Source organism: Musca vetustissima, unplaced genomic scaffold (genome assembly GCF_032173495.1).
Source record: "Musca vetustissima isolate MV318-11 ecotype Yass unplaced genomic scaffold, APGP_CSIRO_Mvet_v1 utg7427, whole genome shotgun sequence".
Classification (NCBI taxonomy): domain Eukaryota; kingdom Metazoa; phylum Arthropoda; class Insecta; order Diptera; family Muscidae; genus Musca; species Musca vetustissima.
The window spans coordinates 39,510-59,121 of NW_026879607.1; the positions used below are offsets into that span (position 1 = coordinate 39,510).

Sequence of the window (19,612 nt, forward strand, 5' to 3'; positions counted from 1 at the left end):
ATTATATTTAAGTTATTTATTTATTAATTATAGTCAGTGTTGTCAAAACTTTGTTGAGGAAAAATGCTAGATTTTGTTGAAAAAAATGCTAGAAAGTGCTAAAAATTTTAAAAAAGTGCTAAAAATATCTAGAACAAAATTGTTAATATTTAACTATGAAATATTAATCAGAAACCCGATTTATTCTTAGCGACAATTCGTTGTCGATTTAGCCATGTCCGTCCGATTGAGGTCGCAATATTGAAGACAGAGCTTTGGAATTTTGCACATACGTTGGTACTACTCCTATGAGATTTGATATTGGAAATGGAATATATCGGTCGTTTTAATCTTTTAGGCACATTTTTCAACTTAAATTGCTGTATATTTGTATATTGTGTTCTACCTGGATATATAGTCTTCTTACTAGAACTTATTAATATTGGTCCACTTTTAAGGGTAACCCTCATCAATTGAATTGGTTTTAATTTGATTGTTTAAATTTTGTTGAGTAAAAAATCTCCTTATCAAAAATTATTAATATGGGTCCATATTTAGGGGTAGCCCCCAGAGAGCGATACCCTCCCCATTATTCGACATTTTGGGGACGTCGGACACGCAACCGAATTGACTCAATTTTTTCTATTTTTTGTTTTGATGGTGTTTGAAATCTACCTATTAAAATATAAATTCTAATAATGCCCAAATTTGGTTAAGGTAAATAACTATAATTTCACATTGCGTACAAATATGAAGACAATTATCAATTTTCGTCCCATTTGCGTACTTTTAAGGGTGTATAATCTCATTCCCAACAGCGACTTTAATATAAAACAAGTGAAAAAACGTTAAGTTCGGCCGGGCCGAACTTTGGATACCCTCCACCATAGATATACTGACAGGTACTATAAATGAAAATATAGGGAACATACCAAAAAGTGAACCTATTCCGACATTTCTAAAAACGGATTATGTAAACCATTATGTTAACCATAATACAAATTTCAGAATTTTTTAATGGATAATTGTACCCTCAGCCTTATGGCTAATGAGGGTGTATACACTTTAACACGGTGAAAATGTGCCTCATCGAAATATTGGTACTAGACTCATGTTTCTTTGGACCAAGTCCGTTTCCGAAAATTTAGATTTCATCCAAACTTTGCCCATCTTATTATTTCTTCCAAACTTAGTTCAAATTTGAAAATGGTTAATATCAGTCCACTACCTCTGGAACCTCCACACAGGGGCTAGGTCTAAATGCGGATATAGTTCATTATCGAACCTTACGATCTAATTTTTTATCTCGCTTTTCTCCGCAGGTAAAATGATTACAAAGAGTCTCAGAACCAAATTCAAAACGCGGAACAAATCAGATTACTATTTTAATATAAAAAAGGGGGTTATATGGGGACTACCTCAAAAAGGGGGCAAATATTAATAATTTTTGGTAGGGAGATTTGTTACCATATGCGACTACAAAATACCAAATTGCAGCATTGGGGGGAACCCTTATATGGGAGCTATGCCTAAACGTGGACCGATAAAGCTCATCTTCGAACTTGACCTGCCTGCAGACAATAGACGACCCTATGCAACATTTTGGCGATCTATCTTAATTCTGTTAGACGCTAGAATGATTACAACAGACAGACGGACATGGCTATATCGTCATAGAATTTTACGCTGATCAAGAATATATATAATTTATAGGGTCGGATGAGTTACAAACGGAAAAACAAAATTAATATACCCTCCATACTATGGTGGAGGGTATAAAAAATATGTTTGCCGGAATCGTTCTATTTTGGTCCTTATTCTGGCACGCACGCCTTTTCGGTAATCTAAAGTGGTTATAACTTAGCATTCGGGATTCCCGCTGAATAAAATACTTGTTTTCAGAAAGTTCCAACATAATTCATGTTCATTATTTTTATATTGCTCTCAAATGTACAACTTAATTAGATTTTTCATTTTCCCAAATAAACAATCTACCAACAGACAATGTCATAGTCACCACATGAAGTACCCGACCATTGGAAAATCTAATTCATCGCGCGAACGGGATTTTTTGGGTTGAAACCAAAATTTTATAAAAAAAATCCTAAGAAATTAAAAAATGTGCTAGGTGCTAGATCAATTTTTTTGGTGCTAAACGAGTTCAAAAAGTGCTAAATCTAGCACTAAAAGTGCTAAATTGGCAACACTGATTATGGTATTAATATATAGGAACGATACTCTGCTCAAGTTTCCGATTTTGGTGCCGAACTCGTACACAAATGTGAACAAAACTTTTCATATAAAAATTAAGCAAAAAACGCTTGTCTATTCATATCCACTTGTCTATTCATATTAACATTAATTTAATGTTCATAATAATTGACCAAATATGTTTTCCAAATTTTGAATAAAAGAATATCGTCTATTCAAAATCATCAGGGTTCCAGGGTGTAAAATGCAGCTTTAGAAAATATTACCATTAGCTTTACACATCTACTGCTAACAAATATTGACATTATGACTAAAATAGCAAACGACCGGATTTTGCGTGTTGCTATTTAATTTAAACTTTTTAAATCGTAATCAAAAACTGTCAATATAAATATTAACAAGTGAGTTTTTCACTTTGGATACCCTCCACCATAGATATGGGAAATTACAAAAATCTTTTAAATTCCTTGAAGCTGAGGTTTGCAAGGTTATAATTCGCGAAATATGAACATATTGCATATAATTTAAATTCAATTCTATAAAATGAAGTGTTCTTGTCAAAATCTTAAAATATTGGTAATAAATAATGAGTTGCGTGGAAGCTGTGATGGTGGTAATGTAAAAAATGGGTGAAAATGTGTTGAAGCCAACGAGTTTTTTTGTGATCCTTCCTGATTTGTGGCTAAACTACACAACGCACGCATATGTGATCAGTGACTAAGTTGCAGAATACCCCATGGACTATATGGTTCTAATGTATGATTTTTCGATATAATCACTGCATCCACCCAAAATGGATGCTGAAATTTGAAGCCGGATTTTCCGTGTTTTTTGAATTTTTCTTATAATTAGGATGCGCATTCAGATAATAGAATAAACTAATTATAGGATTGTAGAACTCGTGATTCTGCTTCGTTTAGTATCTCATGAATGTGCTCACTGCAGCTTCTTTGCAATTGGGTTCCAAAAACGAAAATTTGGTGCGTAAATTTTTATAAAAAAAACCTATTTTTTGAGTCTAAAATTAAGAAAGTCCACTCAAATTCGGTGGAACCCCGCGTGATTTTAGTTTTTTTACGTGCCGGATCTAATGAGCCCATCAATGTTCAATTCCGCCCAATAAAACGGGGGATATAGGTACCTTGAATGTGGGAAAAACTGCAAAAATTTATTTTGACAAATTCGCGTAAATAATCGTGTTTTTCTTCGAATTGATTTCGCATACATTCATTCTTGTTTTATCATATTCGCGAATCTGTGTGAAAATAGGTAACAATTGGATATGTATTTTATCCAAAATTGATTGTGGAGGCACATCCGCGGTTCTTAACCGATCCTTTTAAAAAAGGTGTCCTTTTGTGTATTCATAGGAGATTACTGAAATCGGATGCGCATAAAAATCGTATGCACGTTGCGTGATTTTTAGCCATTTTTAGGGTTTTTGCACAGTAAAGTGCATCGAGTGGCACACTTTGACCGCTATATTAAACATCGAAAAGTTCATAATTATTGAAAGACATTGATTCGGTTTATACGAAAATCGCATGCGCATCAACCGATTTCAACTAATTCGTGAATTGCAAGCTTTTCAATATTGATCATTTTTATGTATTGTAAGTGCAATATATTTAGCCATTAATGAGGTCGAAACTCTTATCAGATGAATCTACCGATATTTAACAATCATCTAAAAGAATTTGCAGAAGAAAGCGTCGTATATTTTAGAAGATTAAGGAAAAACCGTATCCTCTTAACCATACTAAAAAATAGAAAATTCAAAAAAAAAAATGTTTGTTTTAATTCAAAAATTAATTTATTTTCCGATATCTTCATGTTTCTATTTGTTTTTCGCGACTGTTAAACCGTATTTCAGTGTGATTTGACTAGTATGCAAAGAAAACAATGGTGTTTAATCATTTATGAAGAAATTCGCGAATTACAACGAATAGGAATCCATTTAATTTATATTTGAAATACAAGATTTAAAACCGCTATAACTTTTGTGCGTGCATCCGAATTTGTAAACGCGAACAGATTTCGAATCAGCATATTTTTCTTAACCTATGTACCAAAAATAATAAATGTGCTCGCAAAAAATTTTTCAAAATTTTTTTAATGGAATTATAAAAGAATTTTGTAATTTCCCATATACTGACAGGTACTTGAAATGAAAATAAAGGGAAAGTGACCTTTCTACAAACTTATTATGCAAACCATAATGTACACCAAATACAAATTTCAGCAATTTTTAATGAATATTTCAACACTCAGCCTTATGGCTAATGAGGGTGTATACACTTTAATACAGTGAAAACTTTGCATACATTATTATTTATTCCAAACTTTGTTCAAGTTCGAAGATGGGAAATATCGGAGATGGGAAAACGCGCCAAGAACCCCAAAATACCGAAAATTGGGAGGTACCCTTATATGGGGCCTTCCCGAAAAAATTGACCTATATTCATAATTTTTTGTGGAGCCAATTTGGTGGAAAAACACGACCAAAACCCCCAACATACTGAAAATTAGGAGGTACCGTTATATGGGGGCTACCAGAAAAAAATTAATTTATTTTCCGATATCTTCATGTTTCTACTTGTTTTTCGCGACTGTTAAACCGTATTTCAGTGTGATTTGACTAGTATGCAAAGAAAACAATGGTGTTTAATCATTTATGAATAAATTCGCGAATTACAACGAATAGGAATCCATTTAATTTATATTTGAAATACAAGATTTAAAACCGCTATAACTTTTGTGCGTGCATCCGAATTTGTAAACGCGAACAGATTTCGAATCAGCATATTTTTCTTAACCTATGTACCAAAAATAATAAATGTGCTCGCAAAAAATTTTTCAAAATTTTTTTAATGGAATTATAAAAGAATTTTGTAATTTCCCATATACTGACAGGTACTTGAAATGAAAATAAAGGGAAAGTGACCTTTCTACAAACTTATTATGCAAACCATAATGTACACCAAATACAAATTTCAGCAATTTTTAATGAATATTTCAACACTCAGCCTTATGGCTAATGAGGGTGTATACACTTTAATACAGTGAAAACTTTGCCTACATTATTATTTATTCCAAACTTTGTTCAAGTTCGAAGATGGGGAATATCGGAGATGGGAAAACGCGCCAAGAACCCCAAAATACCGAAAATTGGGAGGTACCCTTATATGGGGGCTACCCGAAAAAATTGACCTATATTCATAATTTTTTGTGGAGCCAATTTGGTGGAAAAACACGACCAAAACCCCCAACATACTGAAAATTAGGAGGTACCGTTATATGGGGGCTACCAGAAAAATTGGACCTATACCTTTAATTTTTTATGGGGACATTTAGTACCCAATATGAACCCAATGTAGCAAATTTCAGGGAATTCGGCCGAAAAACGCGCTCAAGAACCCCAAAATACCGAAATTTGGCGGGTACCCTTATATGGGAGCTATGCCTAAACGTGGACCGATATATCCCATCTTCGAACTTGACCTGCCTGCAGACAAAAGACAACCCTATGCAAAATTTCAGCACCCTGTCTCAATTCCTTCAGAAGATAGCGTGATTACAACAGATGGGATATATCGGTCCACGTTTAGGCATAGCTCCCATATCCTTATATGGGACCTATAAATTTCGGTATCTTGGGGTTCGTTTTTCAGCCGAATTCCCTGAAATTTGCTACATCTCCAAATCTCTCCACAAAAAATTATGAATATAGGGTCCATTTTTTCGGGTTCTTGACGCATTTTCCTATCTCCGATATTTCCCATCTTCGAACTTGAACAAACTTGGATGAAATCAAAATTTTCTGAAATGGATTTGGTCCAAAAAACGTGGGGTCTAGAACCAATATTTCGACGAGGCACATTTTCACTGTATCAAAGTGTATACACCCTCATTAGCCATAAGGCTGAGTGTTGAAATATTCATTAAAAATTGCTGAAATTTGTATTTGGTGTACATTATGGTTTACATAATCAGTTTGTAGAAAGGTCACTTTCCCTTTATTTTCATTTTAAGTACCTGTCAGTATATCTATGGTGGAGGGTATCCAAAGTTCGGCCCGGCTGAACTTAAGGCTTTTTCACTTGTTATAAATACAACTACTTATTAGTGACATTGTTTCGGTTCTCGCCACTGATCCTCATCAGTCCCCTTAGTTTTTCGTAAGAAACATTCTTCCTAGAAGCTATTTATAGCTTTTTTACAAAAACATTTTATAGCCAAATATCACTTTCCTCGCTAATATTGGGCATTTTTGCCACGTTTTTCAACCGAAGTGGCTGTAATTTGTTATGTGTGTTTGGATTAACTGACAAATCTTCCTACAAAAATTTACCAATATTGGTTCACTTTTTACTATAGCTCCAATATAACAGTACCGGCTTTTATTCGGTATTTTACTATACTAACACGTGGACAAAGACATACAACTATAAATATACGAGAATTGATAAGTCGACAATTGCCAATAGATGGCTTTTCCGAACAATATTAAACGTTCTTAGCGCAATATCTCAAGCATTTAAAATGAAAACGTATATTTTGAGTGCATATATGTGATTTTATTTACATTTTATACACTCATTTTCTTTTATTTGCGTTTTTATACCCTCCACCATAGTATGGAGGGTATATTAATTTTGTTTTTCCGTTTGTATAAAGTATATATATATATTCTTGATCAGCGTAAAATTCTATGACGATATAGCTATGCCCGTCTATCTGTCCGTCTGTCTGTTGTAATCACTCTAGCCTCTAAATAAATTGAGACAGATGGTCAAATTTTTGCATAGAGTCGTCTTTTGTCTGCAGGCAGGTCAAGTTCGAAGATGGCATAGCGTTTAGGCATAGCTCCCATATAAGGGTATCCCCCCCAATTTTCGGTATTTTGTGGTTCTTGAGCGAATTCGCTGAAATTTAGCACATTGGGTTCTTATTGGGTACCAAATACCTCTACCAAAAATTGTACATATCGGTACACTTTTTCTGGTAGCCCCCATATATTTTGAGGTTCTTTTTAACCGAATTCGCTGTAATTTGGTATTTAGTATTTGTTGCAATACACGATGTATTGTAACAAATCTCCCTACCAAAAATTATTAATATTCATCCCTTTTTTGGGTAGTCCCCACATAACCCCCTTTTTTATATTAAATTAGTTGTCTGATTTGTTCCGCGTTTTGAGTTTGGTTCTAAGACTCTGTTGTATTCATTTCACCTGCGGAGGATAGCAAGGTAAACAATTAGAACATAAGATTCGATAATGAACTATAGCCGCATTTAGTCCTAGCCCCTGCGTAGAGGTTCCAGAAGGAGTGGACCGATATTCCCCATCTTCGAATTTGGTACCTCCCACAGAGGGAGTAGTCCTAAATGCGGGTTATAGTTCATTATCGAACCTTACGTTCTAGCTTTTAATCTCGATATCCTCCGCAGGTGAAATGATTGCAACAGAGTCTTAAAAACAAACCAAAAACGCGGAACAAATTAGATAAGGGGGTATATGGGGACTACCCCATATAGGGGGTGAATATTAATAATTTTTGGTGGGAGATTTGCTACCATATACGACTACAAAATACCAACGCATTCGGTAGAAAAACGCGCTCAATAACCCCAAAATACCGAAAAATGGCGGTACCCTAATATGGGGGACCTATATTCATAATTTTTGGTGAAAGATTTGGTACCTATTAAGAACTTAAAATACTAAATTACAGTCTATTCGGTAGAAAAATAGATCAAAAACGCCAAAATACTGGATATTAGGAGGTGGAGACATTTAGTACCCAATAGGTACCCAATGTACCAAATTTCAGCGAATTCGGCACGTTTCTCTGTGTGTGTATAGCTATCATATCATTTAGGATAAATTTAATCGGTGAAAATCTTCATTATTTTTTAACTTAGTTTGTGGTAAAAAATAGAAGATTTTCAAAAAATAAATCTTTTCAAAAGTTCTGTTAGTTTTTCAACGAAGTGAATAATCCTAGTTCATACGAGAGCCAGGCATGTACTTTTTCTAATGTCGTTTTTAAAAGAGTTGATCCCAATTTCGATTCACTCTATTGAGTTCTTGCAGAATCGTAACCAACGCCCCTGAATCCCTTATATGTGATATTTGAGTATTTCATAAACCCACTGCTCTAATTGGACAAAAATGTGATCTCTGGCCATAATGCAATGGGTATTAATATGTTCACGTCTCTCTAGCTCTCCTCTACATAATGTGATGAAATTGCTTCCATTTTTTGGAAATTTTTAAACAATTGAAATAATATAAAAATAATATTTTTAATTTTCGGTGTTGTAAGAGAGACTGGGGCACCTTCGGTATCGGGGCACATTCGGCAATCGTTTTCGATATGAAGCTCTCACCGTACATCCCTAGGCTCGATACATAGGTATCGTATATAAAAATAAATAACTGTCGCAAAATTTGAAATCTCTAGCTAATATACTGATTTAGATGCACGGTCTTTTGTATTTTTACAGATGTTTTTGTAATATTTCCATTCCATTTCGTAAGTATTTCATGTAAAGAACTTTTCAATTTTTGGAGCAGTATTATTAAAAAGTAGTTAATTACACTGTACATTCTTATAAAAAAAATTAAAAATATAATGTTTTTAGAAGATTAGCAGAAAAAATTAAAAAAACTATAAAAAGTGTCTTCGGGGCACATTCGGCCATATACAGATAGTGCAGTATTATTTCCTTAAATGTTTTTAAGTTTGTCTTTAAAACAATCATTTAATTTGGTTCGAAATTACATATATAAGACCAAACGTGCTTGTATTGGCGAAAATGCGATAGAAAACCCCTATTTCTGATAGCGTGTGCGGCCTTGAGATGTCAAGTTCGAAGATATGATATATCTGACCACGTTTAGGCATAGCTCCCATATAACGGTACCCCCTCCCCCCAATTTTCGTTATTTTGGTGTTTTTGAGCGCGTTTTTTAACCGAATTCGCTGAAAATTGGTATTTTGTAGTCGCATATGGTAAAAATCTTCCTACCAAAAATTATTAATATTCGCCCATTTTTGGGGTTATTCCTAACAATAAAAAGTAGTTAGCTGATTAGTTCCATATAGGCGCATTCTACCATTGTACAGGGGATAGTCGTTACTTGAAATAGTCAGTTTTACCCTACAAATTATGGAATTCTAAGACGATTTGGCCATCGGTTATAATCATTCCGATTTCTAAGGATATCGCAATAAAAAACTTGAACCTCGGTTTTCATGTTTTAATTTGGGGTTTTCATTAATTCATTTGTATTTGGTGTACACAATGGTTTACATAAAACCACGGAACTATGTGAACAAAAAAAAGAACGATGAAAGAGAGAGATTCAAAGGCACTATGTTGGAGTCGCAACTATATGGAGCAAAGGAACTATAAAGATCAAAGGAACTGTATGAAGTAAAGGAACTACATTAAGGAACGAGAAAGATCGATCCGCTACGTGAACTAAATTGCCCAACTCTAGACTCCATTGATCTAATCTAGAATTTGAATCATCAAAAAACATAGAAGCCCAGAGGAAACTAGTGGCAATAGATGGAACAACTTAACTTAAGCTGGTAAGGAAAAAAAAATTCCTAAATTACAAATGGCTACAGACAGAGGTTGGGGCAGCGATTTCACCACGGAGCGCATTCTCGAGGTATTTGGTCAAGACACTGCTGGCGAAGAAGTGGGAAGCCTTCCACAGGGAGGAGAACGAGGAATGGACTATTCTTGTGTTAGGCTTTGACAGGTATCCAATGGCAAGTCTATCTAAGACAAAGGGCAAGGCGCACTATGTATCCAACGCTTTATACTTCAAAATCGGAAAGGCAAGGATTGGAGAAGGTGAAGCCACAGAGGTCATGCAGATTAACCTTAATTAGCGACATTGGCCCTGATGGAAAATTTAATAAAAGCTAAAATACGCATTGCGTTGATCCAGGAACCTTGGACAATTAAAACCAAGGAGTCTGGGTTAAACCATATAAATTAGCTGTTGTATGCAAATACGTGCTCCCGGTCGATAACATGTATATGTCACAAAAATTTATGCTTTCTCTTTTCACCCGAGTTGTCGACATAGAAGCAAGGGAGTGGTAAAATTTACCTAGCATTAGTATATCTCTCGTTCGACTCGCCGATACCACCACCAACGATGGAGCTGCAGCGACTGGTAAAAAAGCACAGAAAACAGGTAACGAAGTATTAATTGGTAGTGACTAGGATTTGGGGTCGGGAATTCCCGTCCCGGTTATTCCCGGGATTTCCCGAGAGTATTTCCCGGGAAAACGGGAAATAGTATATCTAAACAATTATTAATAAGGAATTAAAAGTCTATGTTTAAGGCATAAACAGAATGGATCCGTTGATCCATCCGTCGTATTAGTTTTTATCGATAATGCAACAACTACAAGGAAGATTTTAATGTGTGCATAAGTGGAAGATGCTCATTTAAAACCGATTTATATAATAGACAGGTTCGAAATTTGGAAAATGATTGAAGACAAACTGCTGGAATTATGTTTTGAAACCCACGTTGTAGCTACTGTTTCAGATAGGGCGAACGTCATGAGTAAATTTATTCTGAATGTCCTATTGAAGGGTTATTTTGCAGGAATCATGCTATACATTTAAGTTATTATTGATGCTGCCTTGAAAACATTGTAAGATCAACAAACTTCCATCGACCATTCAATTCCAGATATTACAAAAAGAAATAAGTGACCGACGTGCCTTAAAAGTTATATTTAAGTTTTTTAAGAGACCCAGATAGTTTGGGGAATATGGATGTGACAAAAAAGACGCAAAGGTGTATACGGAAGATATTTAGGTTTTCAATGAAGTGGAATCTGGCCATCTAGTAGTGATGAAGATACTCCAAAGGTATACATGTTTTGAAATTAAATTAAAATGGTTGCAAAGTCAACCCCTATAAGTTCAAAACCTTGTCACGTTAGTTTTTTTTTAAGAAATAAGCTTTATATAAAGTGAGTAAAAGTCCATAGTCCCGGGTACCCGGAAATGAAAATGAACCTAGACAGACAAAGTTATTATCATATTTTTTTTTTTTTTTTTTTTGATTTACTAAATGCCCGTTAGAATGATCTATCAATTAACATATTAAACAATTAGCCAGGAATAACGATCTTAAATGATGAAATATCACGATGTTGAGATGTATTAAATTTAACGGTTTTTATTTCATTATGAGGTATATTCAGAATAAGAGTATGAGAATGTTGCCGGATATAAATACGCATCCACGTGGACTGTATTTGTGTATTTTGTCTATATTTCTCATACGATACTCATTTATGGAACATAGTATAGTATGTCAAGAATGAGTTTAAACTTGAACAATTATTATACATATCCAAATGTAGAAGCTCGAAATAACACTAATTATATTTTAATACGGTCTGAGTCAACCAAATTAAAATTTAGTACAAAATAAAAGAACAGTACGACAGTACACATTCAGCTGATATATTACAACCACCTGTTGAGGGAAAGTGTGATCGAATTGTCGGAAATTATGCGAAAGACAACATACAATGTATTAAATCGAGCCGAAAACGAGGAAAGATTGGAGTCAAAACTATGAGGTGGTCCGAAACCGAGAATTAATAAGCATACTGAGCGCATAATTTTTAGAAATTAGAAAAATAATGATTTGGTGGTGCATATATATACAGGGCGCGAAGAATGATTAAAATATGCTCTTTCTCACGAACGATAAAATTTCCCTGCAAGCGTCGTCGATTCATTCCTTCGCGAGCATTTGTTGCTGAAGAACATTCTTAAAAAAAAATACAAAAAACAAATGTTCGCGAATGCTCGCGAGCACTGTTAAAAACAACTACAAACAATAATATCATAAAAAAAGTATACACACACACAACGAATGAATGTGTGTGTGTGTAGCAGAAAGTGTGTGGAATAACAAAACACATGTCCAACAACTATTGAGTTCACGAACGTTTGTTGTTGTTTTGAGCATTCGCGAGAATTCGGGAATGTTTGTTTTCATTCGTGAGAGAATGTCAGAAACGAACGATCGTGGTTGTGTGCTCTCACTCATTTGTTATGTGTGTGCGAACATTCTTTGGCGAATGCACGTTTGATAAAAAATTTATCGCTATAAATTCATACGTAAAATAAGCACAAAACGAAAAGAATGTAATTTAATCCATTCGCGATCGAATTTTTGCGCACCCTGTATGTATAGAAATAACGATGCACACACAACAATATTTAGACATTTAAAAAACATTTAGTAACCAGTGCTATGAACATTGGGTTCAACAGAGACAACAAACCAAATTTTAAAAATTTTTCAGGATAACGATCCTAAGCAAAAAGGATAATGATCCTAAGCAAAAAGGACTCCGACCGAGGGGGCCACCTCCCCATAACGTGGAGAGAACGTACACCCCATAGTCCGGACTATGGAGGGTAAGTAGTGAAGGAAAATTACTGGCTACAAAATTAACATCAGCCAGTCTTATATTAGTTGTTAAACATGAACAAAAACACAATAGTTTTGACAAAACATGCAAACGGAAACATTACATACACAATTTTCTGGCAACTATACCACAATTATAGACGAATAATAGAATTTTTTATTACATGAATGGGGTCAGAAAATGATACTCTGTTATATAAATTTCACATAAAGCGCGAAGTGGATTAGTTAGTTCATAATTATGTCTATTATTATCGAAAATACAACAACCACAAGGAACGATAACACTAAAGCTTGAAGTTGATGTGCGCTGCGCTTCGGATTTAAATATATTTTAAAATTTTCCGTGCGTTAACGCGATAACAAAAAACGCTGAGCCCGAACATTCTGCTTAGCCCTTAAGTCACATATAGTGTCTATGAGGCTTCTTTATAACTGTGGCAACGTTTTGGAAACGCCAGCCAAAAGTCCCGTAGCCGCATCGCCAAACTGTTGGTGCAAATAAATGTCAAAAATGTTGTTGTAAAATAAAAAATAAAAACAAAGTTATAAACGAAAATCTCGGAATTTTGAAGATCTTGTTTGGCAATACTTTTATTAACTGTTTCTATAAGAATTTGTGTAAAAAATCTTATGAATATGTTTGTTTTGGCAAAATATCTTTTAACATATCAAAATACAACAACAGATGTTTGTTGTAGAAATTCGCCTATGCGGCTACCTTACTGAATATGCCTTAACCCTTTGGGTCTTTTTTTGCATTTTATCTCTGTACATATGTATATAATTAAAAAAGCAAAACAAAAAGATAAGGTCGATAAAGAAATATTTTTGTTTATTACTAACAAAATTTAAAAAAAAATATTCATGCAATCTGTAAACTGATTCTTGACATGAAAAAAAAAATATTTATGCAATGTGATTCTTGACATACTGTAATTTCAAATAGTAGACGCAACTCCTATCGAACTATAAGTAAACGTAATGTACATTAGAACTGCATTTTTTATGAGGATTTACTTGATGTATATGTAATTAAATTGACAATAGAAATCCACTGGATGAGCTACATCTAGTACAATGTATGTTATTTATTACAGAAACCCAATCTGGGATTCTGTAACAAATATCGTCGGTAACATTTTATCAGGATTAAATAAAAATTAATGTTATCATTTTTATATGTTTTTGTAGGGCATAGCGAATACTTTATTTTAGTCGTTAACTTAAGGATTATTTCCGTTAATTAACGAAAATATAACCAAAAAAAAACAAACCTGTAATTCGTTCCTTTGTTTTCATACACTGAACGAAAAAATGAGGATATTTTTGGCAAGAACAAGTCGAACTATGAACAATATTATGGCGGTAGGCGGAACAGAAGTAAATCTATATTTATATGGGAAAATATGTTGTTAATAACCACATATCATAGAATACAAATGGAAAAGCGTCAATAGAATCACTTTTGGTCTTATATATGAAATTTCGACCCATTTAAAGACAACCCCAAAAACAATTAAAGGAAATAATATAGCACTTTCTGTACATGACCGATTGTACCCCCCCTAAAATGCCAAATCTAACCCAAAGGTTCTTTCTATAGTTTTTTTCATTTTTTTGTATCAGTTTTGTAAAAACATTATACTTTTATTTATTTTTATATGAAAATGCATTGTAATTAATGACTTTTTAATAATACTTGTCTTAAAATTTGAATGAGCTAATTAGCTAGAGATTTCAAACATTGCGACAGTTTTTTATTTTGATAGTCGATACCTATGGATCAAATCTAGTGATGTACAATGAGGATTTCATATCGAAAAAATTTTAGATTTTTTATTCCGACAAAAATTTTATTTTGACACTGAAAGGGTTAATATTTACCTACAATCGAGTACGTTTTTATAAAGTAAAGGTTAGTACTTTAACTGTGCTAACATTATTAAACAATAAAAACTAAATATTTTATTATTTATAAGTCGAAAAAAGCGAAAAAAATTAAATAAAAGTTCCGGAAAATGTATCGATTGTAGTCAAATCTTTGGAAAGAACGTTGGATTTTGTGATCAAATCCCCACTGAAGGCTTAAAAACAACAACAATCGATAGTTCCATTGTTGCTCTCGCTAAAAAGATCAATTAAATTCATCAAGGCTAATTTCTGTTGACATGGTGAATGTTGTTCACTCAAACCGATCGAAACATTCTAATTTACGGAATAAAAAAGCTGTTGATGGTTGCATTCTTCGATAACAACCATATGAATCGGCCTGACACGTGCAAAAAACAATAGACGAAATATCTTATGGAGCAATGAAATCAAAATAAGTTTTTTATTCCGTTGGGGCGTCTTACACTTATGCGGTAAATAAGTGTAAGACGCCCCAACGGACAAAATCATATATCAATATTTATGTTGTAACAGTTAAATTTAAACTGAACTACGTTTAACAATGTAAACATTTCTTGAATTGAACGAAAACTATGCATACCAAAGTATGAAGTTATTATTTTGGCCATGGGTGTCTATAGGTCGTTATTTTTGTATATTAATTCATTTCCATAATAAAAAAGAAAGTTGTCCTGTTTCAAATAATGTTCATTTCAAAGTGATTTATTTTTATAAATAGGTTAGAAATCTGGATTCAAAAGACCCGCGTGAATTTTTCGTTTGAATTCAAATTTCTAACATATTTTTATATTAAAATATAATTTTTTTTATTCTTAATTTTTCAAAATATGAATTGTTTGCGAGAACTAATTTCTCCATAAAACTATTTAATTTAAAATATTTATGTCATAATGAAAAAGGTCCCCAAATTCGAGGTCTTATTTCGTTTTTGTTTGGGGCCTTATTTCGTAACACAATTTGTTTTTTTCGATATAAATGTGCCGTTGCAAATATCCCTCAAACATATAAGTGTATACATATCACCTAAAACATAATTAAACATTTTCTAAATTTATAAGAACAATTTTACTTCTATATATATAACAGACTTCTAGCATAAAATCAATTACCGCGGACGTGGAGTTTGACGATGTAGGCCCTGTAGTTATTGCAGCACCCTGTGTAGCTGCTGCTACCGCTGCAGCCGCTGCCACTTGTCTGCTGAGGCAATTGCATATTGGTTTCGTGACGCCCAGTGTGCATAAAGCATTGGACCACATTGTTTCACCTTTGCTCTCCACGGTTGAATGGTTGCACTTTTCTTATTAAATTTGAAAAAAATTTTACTTTCTTTCACGTTTGTTTTTGTTATTGTCACATTCACTGTTAAATGGCTAGTTTCGAGTTCACACCAATAACTCTAATGTTCAATGGAACACAACAATATATCATTGTGCTGATGGGAAGATGCAGAATTACACGTTACTAATATGATGGGCTTTGTAAAGAAATTCGAACAGATTTTAATAAATGCGTTCTGGATATCAAATCGATGTGAAACCGTAAGTGATGCTTGCCGTCCGTCCTAAGGACGATTGCTCCTGTTCGTGTCACACCCAACACAGTTGTTTCTTCTACTCTGAAAAAACTGACACAACCAGATTTTAGGCATAACAATAACAAAAAATGCTTGTAGAGCATACGACGTAACACATTTCTTTTGTTGTTCTAGTTGCTGTTGTGTTGATTATGGTTGTTGATGTTGCAGTAGTTGGTTTCATCGCATGTTGCATTGGTATTGTAAATTCACACAAACTCTCTCTCCTTCGTTTCGTGGGCCATTGCAGTGAACAGAAATACCTGTCTGCACTCTCCTGCTAATGTCGTATCATATGTTCGGAGGCGCACTCGCGTACCCCAGAAATTATTCGAAGAGAATACGCCTTACTGTAGTATTGCATGCAAAATCCGTTAATTTGCTGTATATCCGTTTGTACCGTGAAATTTGATTGGATTGTTTGTTATTCCTTTTATTTGACCTCCGTTCTATGACGACTTGCCATACATCTTGATTCAAAGATTGAAGATGAATGCATTTACGTGTGATGTGAAACCGATTTGATTTGCCCTACATACGAGTGAAGTAATTGGGGCACGAAGACATTACAATCGTTTAATATTCGCTTCTCCGTTAGTTTAAACCATGTTTATATATGTATGTCTGTACAAGTGCATGTATGTTATCAATCCACAATAACAATGCAAATGCAGTCGAGAGAACTCTTAACGAGAGAGAAAGTAAGAAATATAGGAAGATAGGAAGAGAGAGAGAGAGCTCGGTAAAATAATTCTAATAGGCTGATTCTGGTATATTGTTTGGACGCTTTTAGTTACGGAGATATTTAGTTACTTATTCTTCCTTTTGTGATGTTGCTGTATGTATGTATAGGTCATTGGTTGCTTTGTATTTGTCTCTGAACCAGTTTTCTTCTTATTGCTGTATCTTTGTTGAAATAACGGATGCTCGTTATTTGTTTAGAACATTTGCTTAACAAACATGAACGTTGAGTTCGCTGGAAACGATTGGAAACTAGTCCTTGGCTTGCACGAGCTCTGGGTCCTTTGATTACTGGACAGTTGGTTTCTTATAATTCGGGCAGTGGACAAGTGCAACATCGATGGCAATTGGGGGTGAATATGTGGATGCTTTCGCCAATAAGCACGATGAAGAAAACAATGTGGTTTTGTTTTTAGTTGGTGCTCCATAAAAAGTACGCTTCTTCAGCGAGGGCATACTGGAAACAGTGCCACCATTATTTCCGTAGAAGGCATTTGCGGCATCCTTTCGTTTTTCATTGCATAGCATACAAACAACAAACATGCACATTTTTAAAGAAACGCATAAAAATCCTCGTATAAGCTCATCTGTGATCCATGCTGTTTGTAGTCATATATATCTCACTTTATATAGCTTTTCGGTATGCACTTAGTGTGAAGGTTACTTTATAATTGGTGTACCCGTCCAAAAGTTTTAAACGTATTCTATTTTCAGCTGCATCAAAGCTGTTGAATATATTTTAGACCACGAACGGAAGTAGCACATACATTCAAAAATACTATTAATGAACTTTTTGAACATTTGTATATATTTTCGATGTTTTAACTAAAGTGTCATTGTTTAGCTTTGATATTTTGGTGATGACAATTTTATTGACACATTTACAATTGGGCGTGTTTAAATTACGTTGCTCGTAACGAGAGACGTTGTTTTCGGTACACTTTTGTTTTCTACACTTTTTAAATTAGACACATCAATGATGAATAATTATTTTAATAGATGCATGACCTTCGCCAGTTGAAAAGACTGATTACTCAACAACAACTTTTATTTCTATATTATAAACATATATTATTTGAAAATATATCGTTTGGAAGCTCTTTTTGGAAAAAAATTACAATTTATTGTTAAATTTGTACAATGCAGACAGGCCCACAAAACGCACTGCTCATGCTATACGCCACTCATGACCGAAAGATGAAACGGAACTGAAAAGGTCCAGCTCTAGATGCAACTTTTACTTAACACACACAAACACATAAGTTTCAACAATTCAAAATAGTCGTTGCTGTTACGGTGCTGTTATTTTACATTTGACCCAGTTCTGACATATGCTCTCACATTCCTAAATATGTACTCGAGCGTGTGTATGTCCGACAAACGAAAACCTTACTAACGGGACGAGGACATTCTACTATTTACATACACACACGATGCAATCATGGTACATTTTTGCAATGGCCCAACATATGATCCGCTCTTATACTCGTTCGAACGAAAAATGCCAAGCAGCAGGCATGTATATATATATATATATATATAACAATTACTGTCACTGCGAAGTACGTTAATGTTTGGACGCATTATGGGAGTGTCATTGTTTGTTTGCCTAACATACACAAACATTTAAGTGAATACATGATTTTTTTTCGAATCTTCATTTTGTCCAAAAAATTGTGGACAGTCGGGGTTACCATTTTTCTAGCCCATACTTATGCATTCATCTTCGTTGGCAAAATGTTACTTACATTTTTGAAAGATATTATTTGTAGTATAATTTGTAGGACATAAAGACCCGATAACCAATTTGATTAATTTGACGTTCAATTCCATATTTATTGTCATTGTTATGAATACATTATATCGAGTTTTTTGCCCACATCATCTTTGGGGCGTAAACTGATGCCGGTCGATTGGACACCAGGATCGTGTGATACAACTTTTTAAATTGTTTCGTGTAGAGGCATGTAATGTAAAAAGTACGGACAACACCGCTTTGATTCCGACATTGGAGCAAAACATGACCAGTCGAATTGTCGGATACGTAACCGAGGCGAACATTCAAAAGACATAAACCTTACAAATAAATGACTCTTTCTCACAGATTCAATGACTTCAATTCAATGACTGAACAAGCACGTACGTTCGCATTGTACGAAAAATACGTACGTTCGCATTGTACGAAAAATACACAAGCGATAAAACTTCTTTGAAAATCTCGTGAACCTCCTGGTAAAATAAGAAGCTTATCGCTGGTTTAACATGGAAAGGCAAGTCCATATTTTACAGTAGAGTCAACAAAAAAGTGCCAGCGACATGTGAAAAATTGATCTTAGCGCCTTTACTCATAGCTACAAAACAGCAACAAATGAGATATTTACAAAATGGTTTTAATTTTCTGTGTGATCTACAGAAGTAATAACATATGCATTGTATTGAAATTTGCGCAAATGTTATACATATTTGATTTAAAACACATTGGTGTTTTTTCCATATATGTACATCCCGCACTTGAAATATGGTGATCATTCTGTTATTTTTGACTTGAAAATTTCGTTTATATTCGGCGGGTCAAACAATTTAGACGAATATGAAGATCTCGTGAACTTTAATAACAAACATCAATATATGTGTCAGAGGAATTTGCATTTTCTGAAGAAGATTCTGAAAAGAGATGAAATTCCTTGCACAAA

General features: G+C 34.1%; 1 protein-coding gene across 1 annotated transcript in view; it reads right to left on the minus strand.

Moving 5' to 3' along the window:
- Window positions 1-19,612, minus strand: part of LOC133324617 (uncharacterized) — a 59,916-nt gene that overhangs the window by 20,921 nt on the left and 19,383 nt on the right. The gene's annotated exons all lie outside the window — the stretch shown is intronic.